This window comes from Microcebus murinus, chromosome 32 (assembly GCF_040939455.1).
Source record: "Microcebus murinus isolate Inina chromosome 32, M.murinus_Inina_mat1.0, whole genome shotgun sequence".
NCBI lineage: Eukaryota > Metazoa > Chordata > Mammalia > Primates > Cheirogaleidae > Microcebus > Microcebus murinus.
Window position 1 is genome coordinate 2,151,475 of NC_134135.1, and position 19,711 is coordinate 2,171,185.

Sequence of the window (19,711 nt, forward strand, 5' to 3'; positions counted from 1 at the left end):
TTCACAAACTGGAGAACCTAGAGGAAATGGATGAATTTCTGAAAACATACAAATTCCTGAGATTAAATGGGAAAAAATAAAAATCCTGAATAGACCAATACCAAGTAGTGAGATCAAATCAGTAATCAAAAGTATCCCAACAAGAAAAAAAAGTTTAGGAGCAGATGAATTAACAGCCAAATTCTGCCAGATGTACAAAGAACTGATGCCAATCCTACTGAAACTGTTCTAAAAAATCAAGAAGAAAAGAATCCTCCCTAACTCACTCTATAAAGTCAGTATCACCCTGATACTAAAGTCAGGAAAGGACACAACAAAAAATGAAAACTACAGAACATATATCTGATGAACATAGTCACAAAAATCCTCAACAAAATACTAGCAAACCAAATCCAACAGCACATCAAAGGATAATTCACCATGATCAAATGTATTTTGTCTTAGGAATGCAAGGATGGTTCAACATATGTAAATCAATAAATGTGAATCACCACTTAAATAAAATTAAAATCAAAAATCATATTATCATCTCAATAGATGCAGAAAAAGTGTTCAATAAAATGCACCATCTCCTCATAATAAAAGTCCTCAAAACACTTGGAAGGAACATACCTCAAAATAATAAAAGCCATATATGACAAACCCACAGGCAACATGATACTGAGTAGGGAAAAGTTCAAAGCACTTTCTCTGAAAACTGGAACAATGCAAAGATGCCCATTTTCACCACTTCCATTCAACATAGTAACGGAAGTCCTAGTCAGAGAAATGAGGCAAGAGAAAGAAATAAAAGTGTACCCAAATTGGAAGACAGGAAGTCAAATTGTCTGTTTGATTGTGATATTATTTTATACCTAGAAAACCCTAAGGAGGCTTCTGAAAGTCTCCTAGATTTGATAAATGAATTCAAGAAAGTCTCACGCTATAAAATCAATGTACAAAAATAAAAAAAAGTCTATATACCAACAATGACCAAGCTGAGAACCAAATCAAAAACCCAATCCCATTTACAATAGGTGCAAAATAAATAAATAAATAAAACACCTAGGAATAAATTTACCAAGGAGGTGAAAAATCTTTACACGGAGCACAAGGAGATCTACAAATCAATGATGAAATAAATCAGAGACCAAAAAAAAAAAAAAAAAAAAAAAAAAGAAAGCATCCCATGCTCATGGATCAGAAGGATCAATATTGTTTAAATGACCATACTTCCCAAAGCAATCTACAAATACAATGCAATTCCCATCAAAATACCAAATCACCTTCATTTTTCACAGAACTAGAAAAATTTTGTTTCATTTGTATAGGATAACTTTTTCTATTCCTTTACCTTCAATAAATAAGTGTTTTTATCAGTGAAATGTGTTTCTTGCAGACAACATATAGTTGGCTCCTGTTTTTAATCCATTCAGCTGCTTTATGCCTGTCAACTGGAAAGTTTAGACCTTTCTTATTCTACATTATTATTGATAGGTGAGGGGTTATATCTGCCATGTTGTTATTTGATGTCTGGTTGTTTTGTTTCACTTTCTTTCTTACTTTCTTCCTGTCTTCCTTTGTTAAAAGTGATTTTTCTCTGATAGCATGTTTTAATTCCTTGAGTTTTACTTATTTGCACAACCATGGTAGGTTTTTTGATTTGATGTTACCATGAGGCTTGCAAAAAGCATTTTATAAACAACTATTTAAAACATATGACAACCCTGTCTACTAACAAACAAACATTCTAAAATTTATATGGAAGCAATCCAAGCAAAAAGAACAAAAATGGAATCATCACATTACCTGACTTCAAATTATACTATAGGGATATAGTAACCAAAACACCATGGTACTGGCATAAAAGTAGAGACATAGATTGATGGAACAGAATAGAGAACCCCAAAATAAGACATATACCTACAACCACCTATTCTTCAACAAAGCAGACAAAAATACACACTGGGGAAAAGAAGCTCTATTCAATAAATGGTCATGGGAAAATTGGGTAACCATATGCAGAAGAATGAAACTGGATCTCTATCTTTCACCATATACAGAAATTAAATGAAGATAGATCAAAGAATTAAATGTAAGATCTTGAACCATACAAATCCTAGAATTATACCTAGGAAAAACTCTTTTGGATATTATCCTAGGCAAAGAATTTATGATTAAGACCCCAAAAGCAAATGCAACAAAGCCCAAAATAGACAAATTTGACTAAATTAAACTAAACAGCTTCTGCATAGCAAAAGAAATAATCAACAAAGTAAACAGACAACATACAGAATAAGAGAAAATATTTGCAAACTGTGTCTGACTAAGGACTAATATCCAGAATCTACAAGGAATGAAAAGAAATCAGCAAGAAAAAAGAAAAAAAACAACCTCATTAGAAAGTGGGCAAATGACATGAAATGCATTTTTCAAAAGATATACAAATGGGACGAAAATTCACTGATGGGGTGCAATGTACAATTCTCAGGTGATGGGTACGCTAAAAGCCCAGATTCCACCACTATACAATATATACAAATAACAGAAGTCATCTTGTACCCCATAAATCTATGAAAATAAAACAATTGTAAAATGATTGGATCTTTAATAAACAGTCACTGGTACTATGTATTTGGTTTTGAGTCTCTTGGGTTATCAGTGGATTTTACAGATATATTATATATTTTTTATATATATATTATTCCCAGACCCTTCCTCCTGTTTCTTTGGGGATTGAGAGTGATTGTTTAAACACAGAAAGAGAAGATATTTTTCCAAGGAGAGTGGTTCTGACCACAGAGCCAAGACATTCTGAGCACAGGAGGGATGCCCTCTGTGCTAACTACGCTGCCAAAATCTACCAACCACCTCCTGGGTTCTGTCCAGGGCAGAGCCCAGGGGTCTGGACTTCTGTTTCTTAGAGCCATGTACCAGATGGGTGGGGAGTTAAAGAAAAAATCGTCCAATGCCACTTTTTAAAAGCATAATACAGAAGACTTTATTCAAAACCAATACAATAGGTATAGGGACCACAGTAATGGGATTTTGCAGTGGGGAAAAGAAAATGGTCTGAATGAATATAGCATGGGCAACTTGGAATTTACAGCCAAGGAGTAGGGTGGCCTGTAAATGGAAAATTAGTAAGAGGAAACATCAGAGGTAAGGGATTCTGGTTAAACCATTCTAACTGGGTTCTTACTGTTGGCTGGTGAAGGTGACCAGACATCACCTGGGGATGGTGGAGAATGAGGAACCCGGGAAGATACAGAGGGTGATCAGATATCTGGGGTTCCACTGACTTACCAGGATTCTTGCTAAAATTAGACAGTGTAGAAGTGAACACAGAAGCCCAGAAGTTGGGTCCAGTTGGAACAGAGCTCAGGGCAGCCTGAGTCACCAGTGGTCAATGGAGAACATGGAGTCTGGGCAGACACTGGGGAGTAGAGTCCAGCCAAGAGTCACAAAGCACATGGGCCTTAATTAATGGAGGGATCTCAGATCAGACAGCGTGTTTCTCTTTCCTTGAAGAAATGTGATCAACATGACTGAGTCTTTCCTGGGCTTGAGACCCAGATCTGTGGAAAACCCCAGGTCTGTGCCCTGGGAGAGGCTGAGACCCCTGGTCTGAGAGAGGAGGTGGGGCATGGGACATAGCCAATGCTGCAGGCCCCTCCTCCCTTGTCATCAGACCACACCCTGCTGCTTGCAAGGATGTGAGGGGAGTGCCTTCCCCAGGACCCCAGCTCTGCCTGAAACTCACCTGGTGCCCACAGCCTGGCCAGCCTTTCCATTGACTATGACCCTGAAAATCTCAGGTCCTTCCCTCGATATCCTGATTGACACGAACCCTGGGAGGCCAATGCCAGCCTCAGGAGCCCAGGGCAGAGTGGAATCCTCAGCTTCCTCCCTCCTGTGACTTAGGATGTCAGACGAGGCCACTGGAGACATCAGACCTAACAGATGCTTTTAACTATCTGGAAGCACTGGGCCCTGCCGGACAGAAAATGAAAAACGAATGAAGAGCCACAGAAACGTAAAAGCCTTTAAAGGTATAAGAGAAGCTTTTAGAGCCAAGGAAAAGCAGAAGGGCCCTCAGTACCCAGCAGACTGGGACGCAGGTGCAGACTTCCATGAATATACAGAAGGAGGAAACGCTGGGAAGACGCCAAGTCATCAGGGATATGAGACCTCGCCTCACCAGTCAGGGAGGTAGTGTTCTGTGCCATCAATGGGCGCAAGGAGGCCCACCAGGGCCACAGACCAGAATCTACCACCATGCCAGACTTACCTGGGTATCTTCAGGCTGCACAGTGCAAAACGCCCTGTCCACCAACCTTTGCACAAACAATTGCTTCCTTAAGGCACTCGCATCTGTAGACTTGGGAGCTCTCAGTTTAGAGTGAGGATATTAAAGAACATCAGCCTAGTCATGTCGCACCTCTTCTCTCAGACCAGTACCCCCTTTAGCACCCTCTAATGACAGGGCCTACCTGGGCCAGGGGGAGAGCAGGGGGTCAGGTGCCAGAGCGGCAGCCCAGCATCACGGGGGGTGGAGGGGTAGGGGAAGGGTGTCATAGCACCCGGGGTGCAGCCTGCCCTGGAGAACACGAAGGAGACCAGGCCTGAGTATCGTGTCCGTGTGCTCAAGACCTCTGTGCCGTGCACCTCGCAGATATGACAATAGGAAGCTCTCAGGAGAATTTTATGGTTCCCTTTTTTCACGTGGGGAATCTGAGAGTTTGTTTGCAAATTTCTTGCCTAAGAATTGTCAGCCTGTTAGTTACGGAAGCAGAACCGGTCAGTTTCTCAGCTTCCATCTACCCTGTCTACTATCCAGCCAGCCAGCCAGCCATCTGTCATTTGTATCTGTCTGCCAATCTATCTATGTACGTATGATCTATGAATATGTGCATCTGTGTATCTATGAACTATCTATGTATTTATCCCTCTGTGATTTATGTATCCATGCATCTATTTATCCGTCTATCTGTTAACAGTGTGTGGGTTTAAGCTGGACATGGGTTCAACCTAGTTGTGAAATGTCTTACTAGAAGCACCTTCTGGAAACCAAGGCCTCCCTGTGGCTCTATCAGGGGAAGCTCGGGTGGGGCCCGAGAGCTGACCACCTCCCTTCCTGTGAGACTGTGGGCATTGAGCCCATGTCGAGGCCCTGTGAGCACACCCTGCACACTTCCTGACCGCAGGGCCTGTCCTGCCACCACAGGAGGAGGGCGAAGAGTCCTGGAGAGTCCAGGCCATGCACCTCCTTGAAGGAAGCAAGCGAGCTGTCCTGGGGTCAGATAGGCTGAGACCCCAAGTCAGCAGAACAGGAGCCCATTGCTTGTTACCACTATTAGCAGGACGTGGCTTGTTGGCCTGTTGAAGAAACTGTTTCTCCAGGCAAACGTCCAAGAACCTGTGGCCTCGCGTGCGAGCCAAGGTTGCCTGGTAACCAGCACGCAGTGCTAGGTGCTGCAAGATGGTCAAGGATTTTTCAGTCTCACACTCGAGCCAAGATCGTTTGTTATCTGAAGGCGGTACACAGTACAAAACATCAAAGAGATCTCTTGTAGAAGGCCATGCTTTTTTCTTTGACTGGAAAAGCAGGTGTTGTTGGCCATGGGAAGTCACATACCAAAAAGTAGCTGGGAAAGTAGCTGGCATGAGAAAATAGCTGTGGGACGCTTCCCCAATTTAACTGTATATAAATAAATGATGAGCACGTTTTCAGTGCTGCAGTCTGAAACCGTCTCTTGTCTCTGTGTCCTTTTTTCTTCAGGGACTGCAGCCAATTCTGTCTGTCGGTGTCTTTTGTATATGTTCTGTGTGTGTCATCCCCGTTCTGTAATCGGGCCACGACACCCCCTATCCCTTGACAGTCTTTTCTTGACTGCTCCACACACCTGGACTATGTCAGTGATTGATTTCCAGACATGTCAGATTCCCAATATCTAAAACTCACCCATGTTTTGCACCATATAAACCTGCTTCTCCATTACCCACACGCCACATTCTGTTCTCAGCCAGCATCATCAGTCCTGGGCCGCATGACACACAATCATCCTTAATTTCCCCTTTTGTCCACCCACATTGAATTGACCACAGAATACTTTTGACTTTCACTCCCTAAATGTTCTTACATCACAGCTCTTGCTAGACATTCTCTTCCAAGATCTGAAACTCCACCAGAGATCTTATGGCAGCTTCAGTATACCACCAGGGATGTAGACTCCTTCGTTCTGCTCTGGAATCTTAGTCATCTGCCACGAGCATTAAGATCACCTCTTGTTGCAAGATGGCTGCTGTTGCTCCAGCCACCACATCTGTCTGCAGGCTGGAAGGGGAGGAAAGGCAGAAATAAGAAAAAGGCCTTCCTGGCCTAATTGCTACTTTTAAATTACCCTTCCTGGGAATCTAACCAACAAGGCCTCATCTCAGTGGCTTAGACATGGTAACAGAACAGCTGCACAGAACTGATCCTGCAGTTGCCAAGTATTGTCTGTTTTTCCATGAAGCACTATGCCCAGCTAAAAATGAGATTCAATGATTCAAATGATTCAAATGAGAATGTGCAGTGCAGATGTGGTGCAGGCAATCACAGTCTTGCATCATTTCCCTCTTGTCCCTCACCAGAAGGAAAGGCTGTTTCCTCACAGTGGACCCTGAGGCCCCCCTCTGCTTCCCTCCTAGGGCCCCTGCCCAGACCCTCCATCTCGGCTGAGCCAGACTCCATGATTCTCTGGGGATGGCCTGTGACTGTGGTGTTCTAGGGACCTGCTGGGGCTGAAACAATCCACCTGGCGAGGGAGACTCCAATCCCCAAATTCGTGAATGTTAATTCTGTGCCTGGTCCGTCTGACGTGGAGGCCAGATTTCTCATTGACACATTCAGGGAAGTCAAGGCTGGGAGTTATTACTGCATCCATTGTAAAAGTTCCCGCTGGTGTGAGCGCAGTGAATCCCTGGAGCGGGCGGCAACAGGTGAGGATGTCAGCAGCCACACCCCCGTCTCAGGTTCGTCCTCTGGTCCCCGGACCTGTCCCAGCTTTCGTCCTCTGTCCACAGACTCCCTGCCCTCCTCCTGACCCCAAGCCCTCCCCTCTCTCCCGCTCTGCACACGAATCCCCTCTGCCCTCACATCCTCTTAGGGCTCTGGAGCCCTGGTGTCGTCTGGGCACCACGGATGGGCTGGCCACTCAGCCCCAGCATTGGGTGGGCACAGAGCTGGCCCTGCGGGGCAGGGTGGGGAGTGGGTTCGCAGGGTGGGTGGGGGAACACAAGCCCTCAGGAAGTGTGTATAATTCCTGTCAAGACAGTGCATGAAACACATCTTTTCCACTCAGCCCAAACTTGTGGCGGCTCCAGGCCATGTCCCCTCTGCTGTGGTCCGCCTCCCACTGGGCAGGTCACAGGGCCCAGGCTGGTCCCTGAGCAGGCTGGATGGCGCTTTTGGGATGACGTCATCTGTGCCTGTGTCCGTGGTTAATCCCGGAGACGTTATGGAGCAGGGTCCAGTGAGGAGGGTCCCACTCAACCAAGGGACAGAGGTGGGCACTTTCTTCTCCTAGATCAGAGCATGTTTTCTCTTCATTATGCTGTGACTCACACGTCCCAAAGACCTGACGCAGTGTGCTGGGGTGGCCCCCATTGTTCAAATTTGGGGCACATTCATCTCATTTACCCTGAGTCTGTCAGACTACCCTAATAGTCTAGGGGACCTATGGCCTGGCACCGTGACCCCCCTCGGTGAAGTCAGCCTCAAGGCTGACCCCTGACCCTGAGCCCAGGTGAGAAGGCTCCTGCCCCCCCATCAGTCCCTGGCACAGGGACCAGCTGGTCTATGCTAACGTATCGTGGTGCGGGGGAGCTTCCGAAGGAGTGTCCTGCCCGTCAGCAGAATACCAGAGGGTGAAGAAGACACTGGAACCCACCTAGCACCGAGGGGGCATCCTTGGGTCCCCAGGTGTCCCTGTCCTTCTCTCAGGAATCTAGAGGGCCTCATGTATGATCTAGAGGTGGGGAGAATGGGGCCGGGTGGGCCTCAGTTGGAAACTGAGGAGTCAGGCGCAAGGCTAGCAGGGACAGACAGGGACAGCTCAGGCTCTCAGGCCTCCTCCTGCCTGTTCACAGGAACCCCAGGGACCCCAGCTCCGTGACCCAAGCCCCTTCCTTGGCTGCTGAGGGGCAGAGCCCTCAGCCTGGGGCATCCAGTCCTGGGGGTTCTGTGGCAGAGAATAGGCTGCAGGGCCCTCAGTCCTGCCCTGGATGGAGCTGAGCATGGGCTTTGTAGGATCTAGATGGGCATTCTCTGAACACTGAATCCCACCCCCCCATACCCCCAACACCAGTAACAGTAGTACAGGGCTCCGTCTGGTCCCAGAGTGACGTTTCCTTTTGACAACAACATGAAGGGTGTGGTCTTCTCTTCCCCATTTTGGGGAAATAAAACGAGGTGACTGTAAAAATTCCCGCAGCGCCTGAGGCAGCCAGACCTCAGACCCAGACCTCTGACCAACAGTCTCCCCTGTCCCCTGGGGAGGAGTCTTATGGAGGCCCCTCTCAGCCAGCAACAGCAGGACCTTAGCACCCACCACCTGGAGGGTGGATGGTGAGATTAGACATGAAGGGAGAGTGCCTGACACCACGTCTGTTCTGGGCCATCCGGGATGTGTGGACACCTCGGGGAAGGGGCCTTTAGGGGACAGATCCTGAGAGGGTGACAATGAGGGAGAGAGAGGAGCAGTGCATGTGCGTCTGTGTGTGGGTCAATGTTTGTGTGTGTGTGTGTGTCTGTGTGTGTCTCTGTGTGCATCTATATCTATGCATATGCACAGATATGTAGATATGATTTTAAAATATGATAAGCACTGAAAAGATCACAATGATATGAAAGGATGCTCATATGAAAGGGTGCTCCTTTAAGGAGACGCACAAGGTCCATCTAAAAAGTATCTGGCACTGTAACCATTCTCATTTGAGCAGCCGGATGCTTTCCGGACAGCCCTCGTATGCCCTATACCACGTACCCTTGAAGGGGGTGTTGCCTCAGAGCAGAGAGGTGAGAAGGATGAGGAGTGGCCGGGCTGCCCCCTCTCCCAGTCTCCCACATCTCACAGCTGCCTGTCTGCCTCCCTGTGGATGTGATGGGGTGAAGCAGCCCCACTGTCTGGGCCTATTTGTCCAGCTGCCTGGGTGAGTTTTAATTCCTTCTTCTCCTCTGACATTTGAATGGAGCCTTCCAGGAGGAGGAGACCCTGATGGTTAGGGTGACATCCCCATGGTCTTTGTACACTGAGGTCTTAGGACCTACAGACCTCGAGCCCTGACAATCACCACCCCCATGCAAGGTTGGTTCCTGAGGACACACCAGGGTGGAGATCCCAGCACTGGCCCCACCTCAGCTCATCAGCCCCCAGGGTCCTCGTCTCTGTGTGCTCAGGACCATGTCCCCAGGAAAGCCTCAGACACCAGGACAAAAGAGATTTGAGATCCAAGAGGAAATGATACTTGTCCTAGTTTCCAGAGCAGAGTTGGAGCAAAGACTGGTGTGACTTTTTCAGCCTTGCTCTGTCCCTGGGGCTCTCTTGTTGACTGGTTGTGGGACCTGAGCATTGTGAACTCAGGGATCTCGGGGTGCTGTGGGTGGGGGCCAAAGGAGGCTGGGAAGCCAGGGATCAGGGCATTGCCAATAAAAAGATAGTCTTTGGTGGGCTCAGGATGACAAGGTCAGTCCAAGAAGGGGAGAAGAGGCTGCCCCAGCCCTTCATAACCTTTTCTCATTCCTAGGAACCCTCAGTGAGGTCAGCCCTCCACCCACAGAAACAGGCTCCCTGACAGGTAAGTCACCTGGCAATGTGCCCAGGGGAAGTGCTGGGGTAGGGGCAGGTTCTGGACAGGAAAGTGGAGGAGTAGCTCCTATTTCAGTGTCATCTGTCAGTGACCTCTTCCTTCTCTCTCCAGCTGGCACCTCCCAGAACTACACATTGGGGAACATTGTCCACATGGGCCTGGCCGGTGTGGTCTTGCTGATCCTGGTGATGGTTCTGGCAGAAGCTTGGCACAGCTGATGGGACTCCAGTGGGGGGGCCCTGAAGGATGGAGACCAGAGGGTGCCCGCCAGAGAGATTAGACCCCAGGGCCCAGGAGGGACATCCCCAAGGTTCTGAAGCTCACTCTGGAGCCCAAGGTGACTCAGAACCCATGTAGACTGTGTGCTTGGAGTAGCCATCAGGGATGCTGCCCAGATGGATCCAGATGCATTCTGGGAAGCGCATCAGGGAGCAGTGGTTCGGGTACCACTCCTCAGCATGCCAGTCTCCTTTCTCCAGTGATTTTTTTCTCAACATCTCATACTCATGATGATTGCCCGTTGTCTCACTATTTCCTGGGTCTCTTTTTCTCCTGTTTCTAAGACAGGATCCTGTTTCCCACCAACCTCCACCTCCCTCCTCATTTTCCTGCTCCTCCCATCCTGTGTCAGGGGCTTCCATGGCCCCGTCCAGGCCATTTCCTCAGCCTTCCCTCCTGTCCTTATGGTGACATCAGCATTTGGGGCTTCCCTTTTACACCTGACCAGACCTTGCCCATGTTGGAATCTCCCACCTCTCTCCTTCCACCTAGGGCCTCACATTCCCAGCTGCTTGGTGAGAATTGGGAACTGTTACCTTATGGCCCTGGCTTTCCCAGATACTGACACCTGTCACTAACCTGTACCAGGGTAGCCCAAACTGTACCAAGGTATCCTTGTTCTCTTCCAGTTTTTCTGTGCATAAAATATATTTTTTCATCCCTTCACTTTCAGTTCATGTGTGTCCTTAAAGCTAAAGTGTGACTTTTGTAGGCTACAGAGTTTGATCAGATTTTTAAAATCTGATCAGCCATTATGTGCTATTTGATCACAGAATTTTATCCATTTGTATTTAAAGTGATTATTGATAGGCAAAGACTTAAATCTGTCATTTTGTTATTGTTTTGCACTGTTTTGTGGTTCCTATGTACCATTCTCCCTCTACTGCTGTGTCTTCTTTTGTGATCTCATAATTTTTTTCCTAGTTTTATACTTCAATTTCTTTCCTTTTATTTCTTGTATATTTATTACTGATTTTATCTTTGTAATTACCATGTGGCATACATAAAATATCTTATAATCAAGGAAGTCTATTTTAAGCTGATAACAACTTCATTATATGTGAAAACTCTAACTTCTCCTTCCCCATATTTCATACTGTTGATGTCACAGTTTGATAGTTTTATATATCATGTATCCCTTAACAAATTCTTATAAATTAAATTATTTTAATTTTTTTCTTTTAGCTCTTAGCTCTTAGCTGGTAAAATCACAGCATCATCATTACAGTGTTAGAATATTTTGAATTTGACTATTTTTAATCTTTACAATGAGTTTTATACTTTCATATCTTTTAATGTAGTTAGTATCCTTTTGTTTTAACTTGAAGAACTCTCTTCAGCATTTCTATTAATGTAGTTCTAGTGGTGATGAATTCTCACACCTTTTGTCTGTAGGCAAAAGTACTTATCTCTCCTTTATTTCTGAAGGATAGCCTTACTGGACATTGTATTCTTGATTGGCAGGTTTTTTTTATTATTACCTTTAGCCCTTTGAATCAATCATCCAACTCTTTCCTGGCCTGCAAAGTTTCTGCTGAGAAATCTGCTAATAGTCTTATTAGAGTTCCCTGTATGTGATGAGTTGGTTTTCTCTTGCTGCTTTCAGAATTCTAAATTTTTCTTTCAGTTTTGAAAATTGGGTAATAACATGTCACTGTAAAGATCATTCATCTTTTATCTCTGTGGGGTTATTTTGACTTCATGAATCTGGATATGCATTTCCCTCCCTGGATTTAGAAATCATTTGTTGTTATTTCCTTCAATGAACTGTGAACTTTCTGCCCCTTTCTCTTTCTCTGTTCCTCCTAGGACTCCTATTATGCATATATTGATTTGCTCAGTGGTGTTTCACAAGTCCCACATGCTTTCCTTTCCTTTTTTTTTTAATTCGTCTATCTGGATAATTTAAAACATTATTTCTTCCAGATAATTGATTCTCTCTTCTGTTAGAGGCAAGGACCCTCAAAGACCCTCAACTCCCCTATGACTTGTCCTACGCACGGACTTCGCCCTGGAAAATTCCAGCTATAGCTCCGAGAAGAACGCAGTCCATGACGTGCTGACCACGGAATGCTCCGGGATGTGTTGACTGCAAATGTTCCGGTTGGAGATGAGTAATCAGTCAAAAACAAGATACTGATAAGACACTGATTAGGGCTAATCAACCCAGACCCAAGCCTCATCATCACTACTCTATTTTTTGTTTTGACTTCCTTGTTTTTGTATACTTATAAAACCCACTAAAAATCTAAGTAAAGCAGACCTTGACAACCATTTGCTTGGTCTCGGGTCTCGTTTCTCTCTCTCGCTCATCTCTTTCAGACACGGTCCCCCTCTCCCCCGCGAGTAACAGAAGGTCCCGCGGCCGGGACAAGTGGCGCCCAACGTGGGGCTCGAGGTACTTGTCGGGTGATGCCACGGAGCGCTCTTCGGCCGAAGGAAACCCTACAGAGACCCTCGTTCTGCCGCTCACAGAGTCGACGGTCTGGTGAGTAAATTTTTACATTGTCACCCCATCGAGATGGGCCATTCATTGTCTAAAGAGGCCGTTTTTATCAAGGATCTCAAGGCCTCACTCAGAGAGAGAGGAATTAGAGTTAAGAAAAAAGACTTAGTAAAGTTTTTTGTGTTCATTGATCGTGCTTGTCCTTGCTTTATTATTGGTGGACCTGAGATTCACCCACACAAATGGCAAAAAGTAGGTAGAGATTTAAACGATTTACTTCTAAATCAAGGCCCAGATGCCGTCCCTGGATCTGTTTTTTTGTACTGGGGACTAATCAGAGATATTGTTGAAGGGGCAGATTCAGACCCCAATAAAAAGCAGCTGCTCTCAGTAGCAGAATTCCGCCTCCGACCCGTGTCGCGGTCCGCTTCGAAAACGTCTTTAGGAGCGGCCGAAGGGTCGGCCCCCCCTGATAATCCTAAAAGATCAACATGTCCTTCCCCTTGCCCCTCAGTTTGTATTAATATGCCCCCTCCAGACCCATCGGTTGAGCTCCAGACATCTAAAGACGAGCCCTCGGTTAGTAGGCCAGACACCAAGGCCCTCTACCCTCCCTTACCCGAGGTTACGGCTCCTCATGCATTTAATTACCCGGTATTCAAAAAACAATCCCCCTGAGAGTCCCTCGACCCCGCCGAAGAGGCTACCCTCGGAGAGGAAGCAGTCCAATATTACGATCCCAAATGGCCGCCTCCTTACACGCCCCAGATTTACGCACCTTTGTTAATACCTCCCCTTACAATGCCCTTACTTTTGCGTACCAAAGAAGACTTAAGTCAAAGGGTTACGCAATTAAAGGATGTTTTACAACTTCAAAAAGAGTTTGCCCAGCTTTCCAAAGACTTGTCCTCCCTCCAAGATACGCTTAAAGATTCGGTTTTCATTAGCCACCCACGTCATGAGACCGCCCAGTCTCACGTCACCTTACATAAGAAATCCTTAAAATCCTCCCATAAAGCCCTAGCATTCCCGGTAGTTACCAGGTCTAATAGGCAAGGAGACCTTGCCGCCCCTTCTTCGAGCCAGTCCCCGCCCCAAGATTCAGATAATGAAGATACGGAAGGGAGAGAAAGGGAAAGTGATAGTGATGACCCCCCAGAGGAGGCAGTCCCGGGGCCCACTGCAGAGCCTACTGAGTTCCGCAGACTAAAACTTAAGACTTTAAAAGAATTAAACTCTGCTGTTAGGACGTATGGGCCCAATGCACCCTTTACCTACTCCCTCCTAGAGGCAGCCTCCGGAGGCGGCTACCTGCTCCCCGGAGAATGGACCAAGCTGGTTCAGGCAGTCCTTTCACGCGGACAGTTCCTCTCGTGGAAAGCCGATTTCCTCGACCGCTGTCAAACTACGGCTACTAATAATTTAAAAAACCCCAATTCTACCTCTTGGACCCTTGAAAAACTTAGCGGACAAGGGAAGTTTGCCACTGAACAGCGCCAAAGGGGACTCCCAATCGGGCTTTTGTCTCAGACCGCTGCAGCCGCTTTCGGCGCCTGGCGAGCACTTCCCTCTACGGGATCTGTTCTCACTCCCCTGACAAAAATTACCCAGGGAGCTCAGGAGGGCTTTAGTGAATTTGTGGGCAGGCTTTTAGAGTCTGCTGAACGAACCCTTGGGCACGAGGATGAGAATAATAGGCTTATTAAACAATTGGCCTATGAAAATGCTAACAGTGCTTGCAGGGCCATCCTCAGGGGCAAACTTAAAAATAAAGACCTCAATGACATGATTAGAATGTGTAATGATGCTGACCCCTTCGCCCATAAGGTGTCGCAGGCTGTGCAGCTTGCGGTTGGGGCTGCCATTCAAGGCACTGCGGCACAAAAAGGCTGTTTTTTTTTTTTTTTTTTTTTTTTTTTTTTTTTTTTTTTTTTTTTGAGACAGAGTCTCACTTTGTTGCCCAGACTAGAGTGAGTGCCGTGGCGTCAGCCTAGCTCACAGCAACCTCAAACTCCTGGGCTCGAGGGATCCTTCTGCCTCAGCCTCCCGGGTAGCTGGGACTACAGGCATGCGCCACCATGCCCGGCTAATTTTTTATATATATATCAGTTGGCCAATTAATTTCTTTCTATTTATAGTAGAGACGGGGTCTCGCTCTTGCTCAGGCTGGTTTTGAACTCCTGACCTTGAGCAATCCGCCCGCCTCGGCCTCCCAAGAGCTAGGATTACAGGCGTGAGCCACAGCGCCCGGCCCAAAAAGGCTGTTTTAAGTGTGGTCAGCCAGGACACTTTGCAAAGCAATGCCCCTTAGCCACCTCCTCTGCTGCCCCTAACCTCAGTGGACCACCAGGCAGGCCAACTCGGCCCCCCTCCATCTGTCCTCGCTGCAAGAGGGGATACCATTGGGCTAGTGAGTGCCGTTCTAAGACCGATGCCCTTGGAAATCCCTTGCCACCCCTTTCGGGAAACGGCCTGAGGGGCCAGCCCCGGGCCCCTTGTCCTATTCAATTTCAGTCGGCCTCGGGGAACAGCTGACAAGAGGATCCCCAGCCCCTAGACTCCTCCGAGCGACCACAGGGAGCGCAGGAGTGGACTTGTGTGCCTCCTCCGACACAGTATTAAGACCTGAAGATGGTGTTCAAATTTTGCCTACTGGCTCATTTGGACCCCCACCAGTTAACATGTTCTTTTTTATTCTGGGCCGAGCCTCCTCCACTCTTGCAGGGCTCATAGTCCACCCCTCCATAGTAGATAGTGACTTTACCGGGGAGATTAACATCTTAGCCAGTGCGCTCACCGGCCCTGTGTGTGTCTCTAAGGGACAGCGCTTAGCTCAGGCATTGCCCTTGCCCCTTAATACATCCTTCCCAGCCATCGCCTCTAACTGAGGTGCTTCCTGCCCTGGCTCTTCTAATCTTTATTGGGTCCAAGCTATCACCAAAAAATGACCCACCCTGCGGTTAAAGTTAGATGGTAAACTTTTTAAAGGCCTTCTTTGATTCTGGCGCCGATTCCACAGTTATTGCCCAGGACAGCTGGCCCCAATCATGGCCATTGCAGCCTTCACTTACACACTTACAAGGTATAGGACAGTCTAATAATACTCTCCAGAGCTCAAAAATTTTAACATGGGAAGACCCTGAGGGAAACAAAGGCACCACCCAACCCTTTGTAGTCCCAAACCTGCCTGTTAACTTATGGGGGCGTGATATCCTTGCACAAATGAATGTCATTATGTGCAGCCCCAATGAAGTTGTAGCCAGCCAAATGCTTAAACAGGGATTCCTCCCAGGACAGGGTTTAGGCAAAGAGGGTCAGGGACTAAGAGCACCCTTAACCACCCTCCCTAAGTCAGACAGATCAGGACTAGGGTTCAAAGAACATTTTTTGTAAGGGCCATTGATCCCCCTGCACTTCAGGCAGATAAAATCACTTGGAAAAGTGACTCACCTGTCTGGATCGATCAGTGGACCCTCCCATCTAACAAGCTAGCTGCAGCTACCGCGTTGGTGCAGGAACAATTAGCTGCCGGACACATAGAGCCCTCTACTTCACCATGGAACACCCCCATTTTTGTCATTCAAAAAAGGACTGGCAAGTGGCGGCTACTACAAGACTTGCGGGCTGTTAATCAAACAATGGTTCCCATGGGGGCACTCCAGCCTGGTTTGCCTTCGCCCGTAGCTATCCCCAGAGGCTACTATAAGATAGTCATTGACCTGAAAGACTGCTTTTTCTCCATACCATTGCACCCAGATGACTGTAAGCGCTTCGCCTTCAGTCTTCCGGTAGTAAATTGTATAGGACCCTCCCCGCGTTTCCAGTGGCGAGTATTGCCTCAAGGCATGGCCAACAGCCCTACCCTTTGCCAAAAATATGTGGCTCAGACAATTGATTCTTTTAGAATTCAACATCCTCAACTATATATAATTCATTATATGGATGACATTCTTTTAGCCGGAGCCGATGAGGCAAACTTACATCAAGTTACTATGCAGGTTATCTCGGCCTTACAAGCTCGAGGCCTCCACTTGTCCCCCGAAAAGATTCAGGTCTGTCCCCCTCACCTGTTCCTAGGTTTTGAATTATTCCCCAACAAGGTCCTCTCCCAAAAAGTACAGATCAGAAAAAGATTCTCTTCAATGCCTTAACGATTTTCAGCATCTTCTAGGAGACATTAATTGGCTTCGCCCATATTTAAAACTCACCACAGGACAGTTAAAACCCCTATTTGACATCCTGCAGGGAAATACTGACCCAACCTCTCCCCGCTCCCTAACTAAAGAAGGGCAGCAAGCGCTCGATTTAGTCGAGCAGGCCATAAATGCCCAGGCCATTGGCTACTTCTCCCCCGATTCCCCCTTGTACTTCATTGTCCTCCCCACCCCCTTTTCGCCCACAGGACTCTTTTGGCAGGGCAAGCCTCTTTTTTGGGTTCACCTATCGGCTTCCTCCCCTAAAGTCCTTCCCACCTACCCTTACTTAGTAGCTAAAATTATTCGATTGGGGCGAGAAAACTCCCTTAAGCTCTTTGGAAAAGATCCAGATATCATAATACTCCCTTACAATGCTTCCCAAATTCAGTGGCTAATACAGACTGATGATGACTGGGCAGTTAACTGTACGTCTTTCCAGGGCAAACTAGATAATCATTACCCCCCTGATAAACTAATTCAGTTCCTCTATCGGACACCTGTAATATTTCCCAAAAAAACAAGAGTCTCCCCCATTCCAGGAGCCATCTTAGTCTTTACCGACGGCTCCTCCTCAGGCACCGCGGCCTATAGCATTAATGGCCAGGTCCGCAGTTTTCCCACCAGATTCTTCTCTGCTCAACTGGTTGAATTAGCAGCCTTAGTCGCAGTCTTCAAATACGTAGATCAGTCACCATTTAACTTGTATACTGATAGTTCTTATGTTGCTCATGCTGTTGCCACTTTGGAAACTGTGCCTCATATTCGGCCCTTCAACAATACCACTCAAATGTTCCAGCAACTACAAGGACTCATTCACTCCCGTTCTGCGCCCTTTTTTATAGGCCATATTTGCGCCCACACTGGCCTTCCTGGGCCTCTAGTAGCTGGAAATAATCTTGTTGATCAGGCGACTCGCGTTGCAGGCGCTGTTCACAATATCACTGTTGATCCTGTCTGCGCTGCACGCCAGGCTCATGATTTACACCATCTCAACGCCCATACCCTCAGGCTTAAATTCTCCATTACTAAAGAACAGGCCAGAGAAATCGTCCGCCAATGCAGGGCTTGTTTTACCCTTCTCCCTGAGCCACACCTAGGAGTCAACCCTCGCGGCCTGATCCCTGGGGAGCTCTGGCAGATGGATGTCACTTATTACCCCCCTTTCGGAAAGCTTAAATATATACATGTCTCTATAGATACTTGCAGTGGATTTATCTTTGCTTCCCTACAAACAGGCGAGGCCACCCGCCACGTTATCAGCCATGTTATAGCCTGTCTCACCTCCCTCCCTCAGCCTAAAGTTATTAAGACTGACAATGGCCCGGGGTATATCAGCTCCAATTTCAAAAGTTTTTGTGTGCAGTTAGGCATCAAGCATATTACAGGCATTCCATACAACCCTCAGGGCCAAGGTATTGTAGAGAGAACTCATCAGACGTTAAAAAATATGCTCTCCAGACTACAATCGGGAGGAGGAATTTTGTACCCTTTAACAGGTAATTCCAAAACCCTACTTAATCATGCCCTGTTCATTTTAAACTTTCTCAGCTTTGACACTGCCGGTAAAACGGCCGCCGACCGCCTTTGGCACCCATCCACCACAGATACTTATGCACAGGCCTTATGGAAAGAGCCGCTTACAGGCAAATGGCTGGGGCCTGACCCTGTCCTCATATGGGGAAAAGGACATGCCTGCATCTATGATACCCAGGCAGGAAACGCCAGATGGCTACCAGAGAGAGCGATTAAGTTATATAACCCACCCAGGGAATCCCCTGAGAAGAATTCTTAATTCTGTTCTCTTCCAGAACTACAATGACTCCCCGAAAAAAGGTGCTGCCTCTCCTATGCCTGATTCTAGTCGTGACCAAGAGCACCATCGCAACCAACATCCATCAGATCTACAACTATACATGGCAGTCACAGGTAGACGCAGCCACACAAAAATCGGTCTCCGTGTTTTACCAACGGCTAGAACAAAGAGGCTCCAGAGAAGACCTCCATACAGAGTCTCCCCATTCAGCCACAGAGGGTTTAAATTTCTCAGACCTTGCCTCAGACATGGAACACAGTTGGTTCCAAAGGCTGTGGAGACGCCCATGACGGGATTATCGCGATGCCGTGTACCAGGTGCACACCCCGCCAGCTGTGAGGTAACTCCATGACGGGAATATTGTAGGTCCATGCCCGGGGGCACACTTCATAATCAGAAGTGCCGGAGCTGGATGCCACCTACATAGCCTAAGACAGAGGCCTCACCTTCACATTAATCACCAGATCTTATGTTTGGGGTGCTGGTCGCGGAAGCCCATCGCGTAGCCTAAGACAGGCTCTCCACCCACTTATATAAACCTCCCTCATATTAATAAAGAGAGGGGGAGATGTTAGAGGCAAGGACCCTCAAAGACCCTCAACTCCCCTATGACTTGTCCTACGCACGGACTTCGCCCTGGAAAATTCCAGCTATAGCTCCGAGAAGAACGCAGTCCATGACGTGCTGACCACGGAATGCTCCGGGATGTGTTGACTGCAAATGTTCCGGTTGGAGATGAGTAATCAGTCAAAAACAAGATACTGATAAGACACTGATTAGGGCTAATCAACCCAGACCCAAGCCTCATCATCACTACTCTATTTTTTGTTTTGACTTCCTTGTTTTTGTATACTTATAAAACCCACTAAAAATCTAAGTAAAGCAGACCTTGACAACCATTTGCTTGGTCTCGGGTCTCGTTTCTCTCTCTCGCTCATCTCTTTCAGACACGGTCCCCCTCTCCCCCGCGAGTAACAGAAGGTCCCGCGGGCCGGGACACTCTTCTGCTTGATACAATCTGTTATTGAAGCTCTCTATGGATTTTTCATTGCAGTCATTGTGTTCTTTAGCTTCAGAATTTTTGTTTGTCTTTTATGGATTTAATTTCTCTGTTGATTTTTAAATTTTTCTTGCATATGGTTTTCC

General features: G+C 47.0%; 1 long non-coding RNA gene across 3 annotated transcripts in view; it reads right to left on the reverse strand.

Moving 5' to 3' along the window:
- Positions 1 to 1,175: 1,175 nt before the first annotated feature.
- LOC105877185 (uncharacterized) overlaps positions 1,176 to 19,711 on the reverse strand; it is a 36,446-nt gene continuing 17,910 nt past the window's right edge. The window contains exons 2-4 of one of the 3 annotated variants that reach the window (XR_012915879.1): positions 6,123 to 6,316; positions 3,743 to 3,972; positions 1,176 to 3,503 (exon numbers count right to left, since the gene is read on the reverse strand). This is a non-coding gene — a long non-coding RNA (uncharacterized LOC105877185). Of the gene's footprint in view, positions 3,973 to 6,122; positions 6,317 to 6,779; positions 6,945 to 19,711 lie in introns of all 3 variants that reach the window. The other 2 variants (XR_012915880.1, XR_002222502.2) reach the window with 2 other exon arrangements.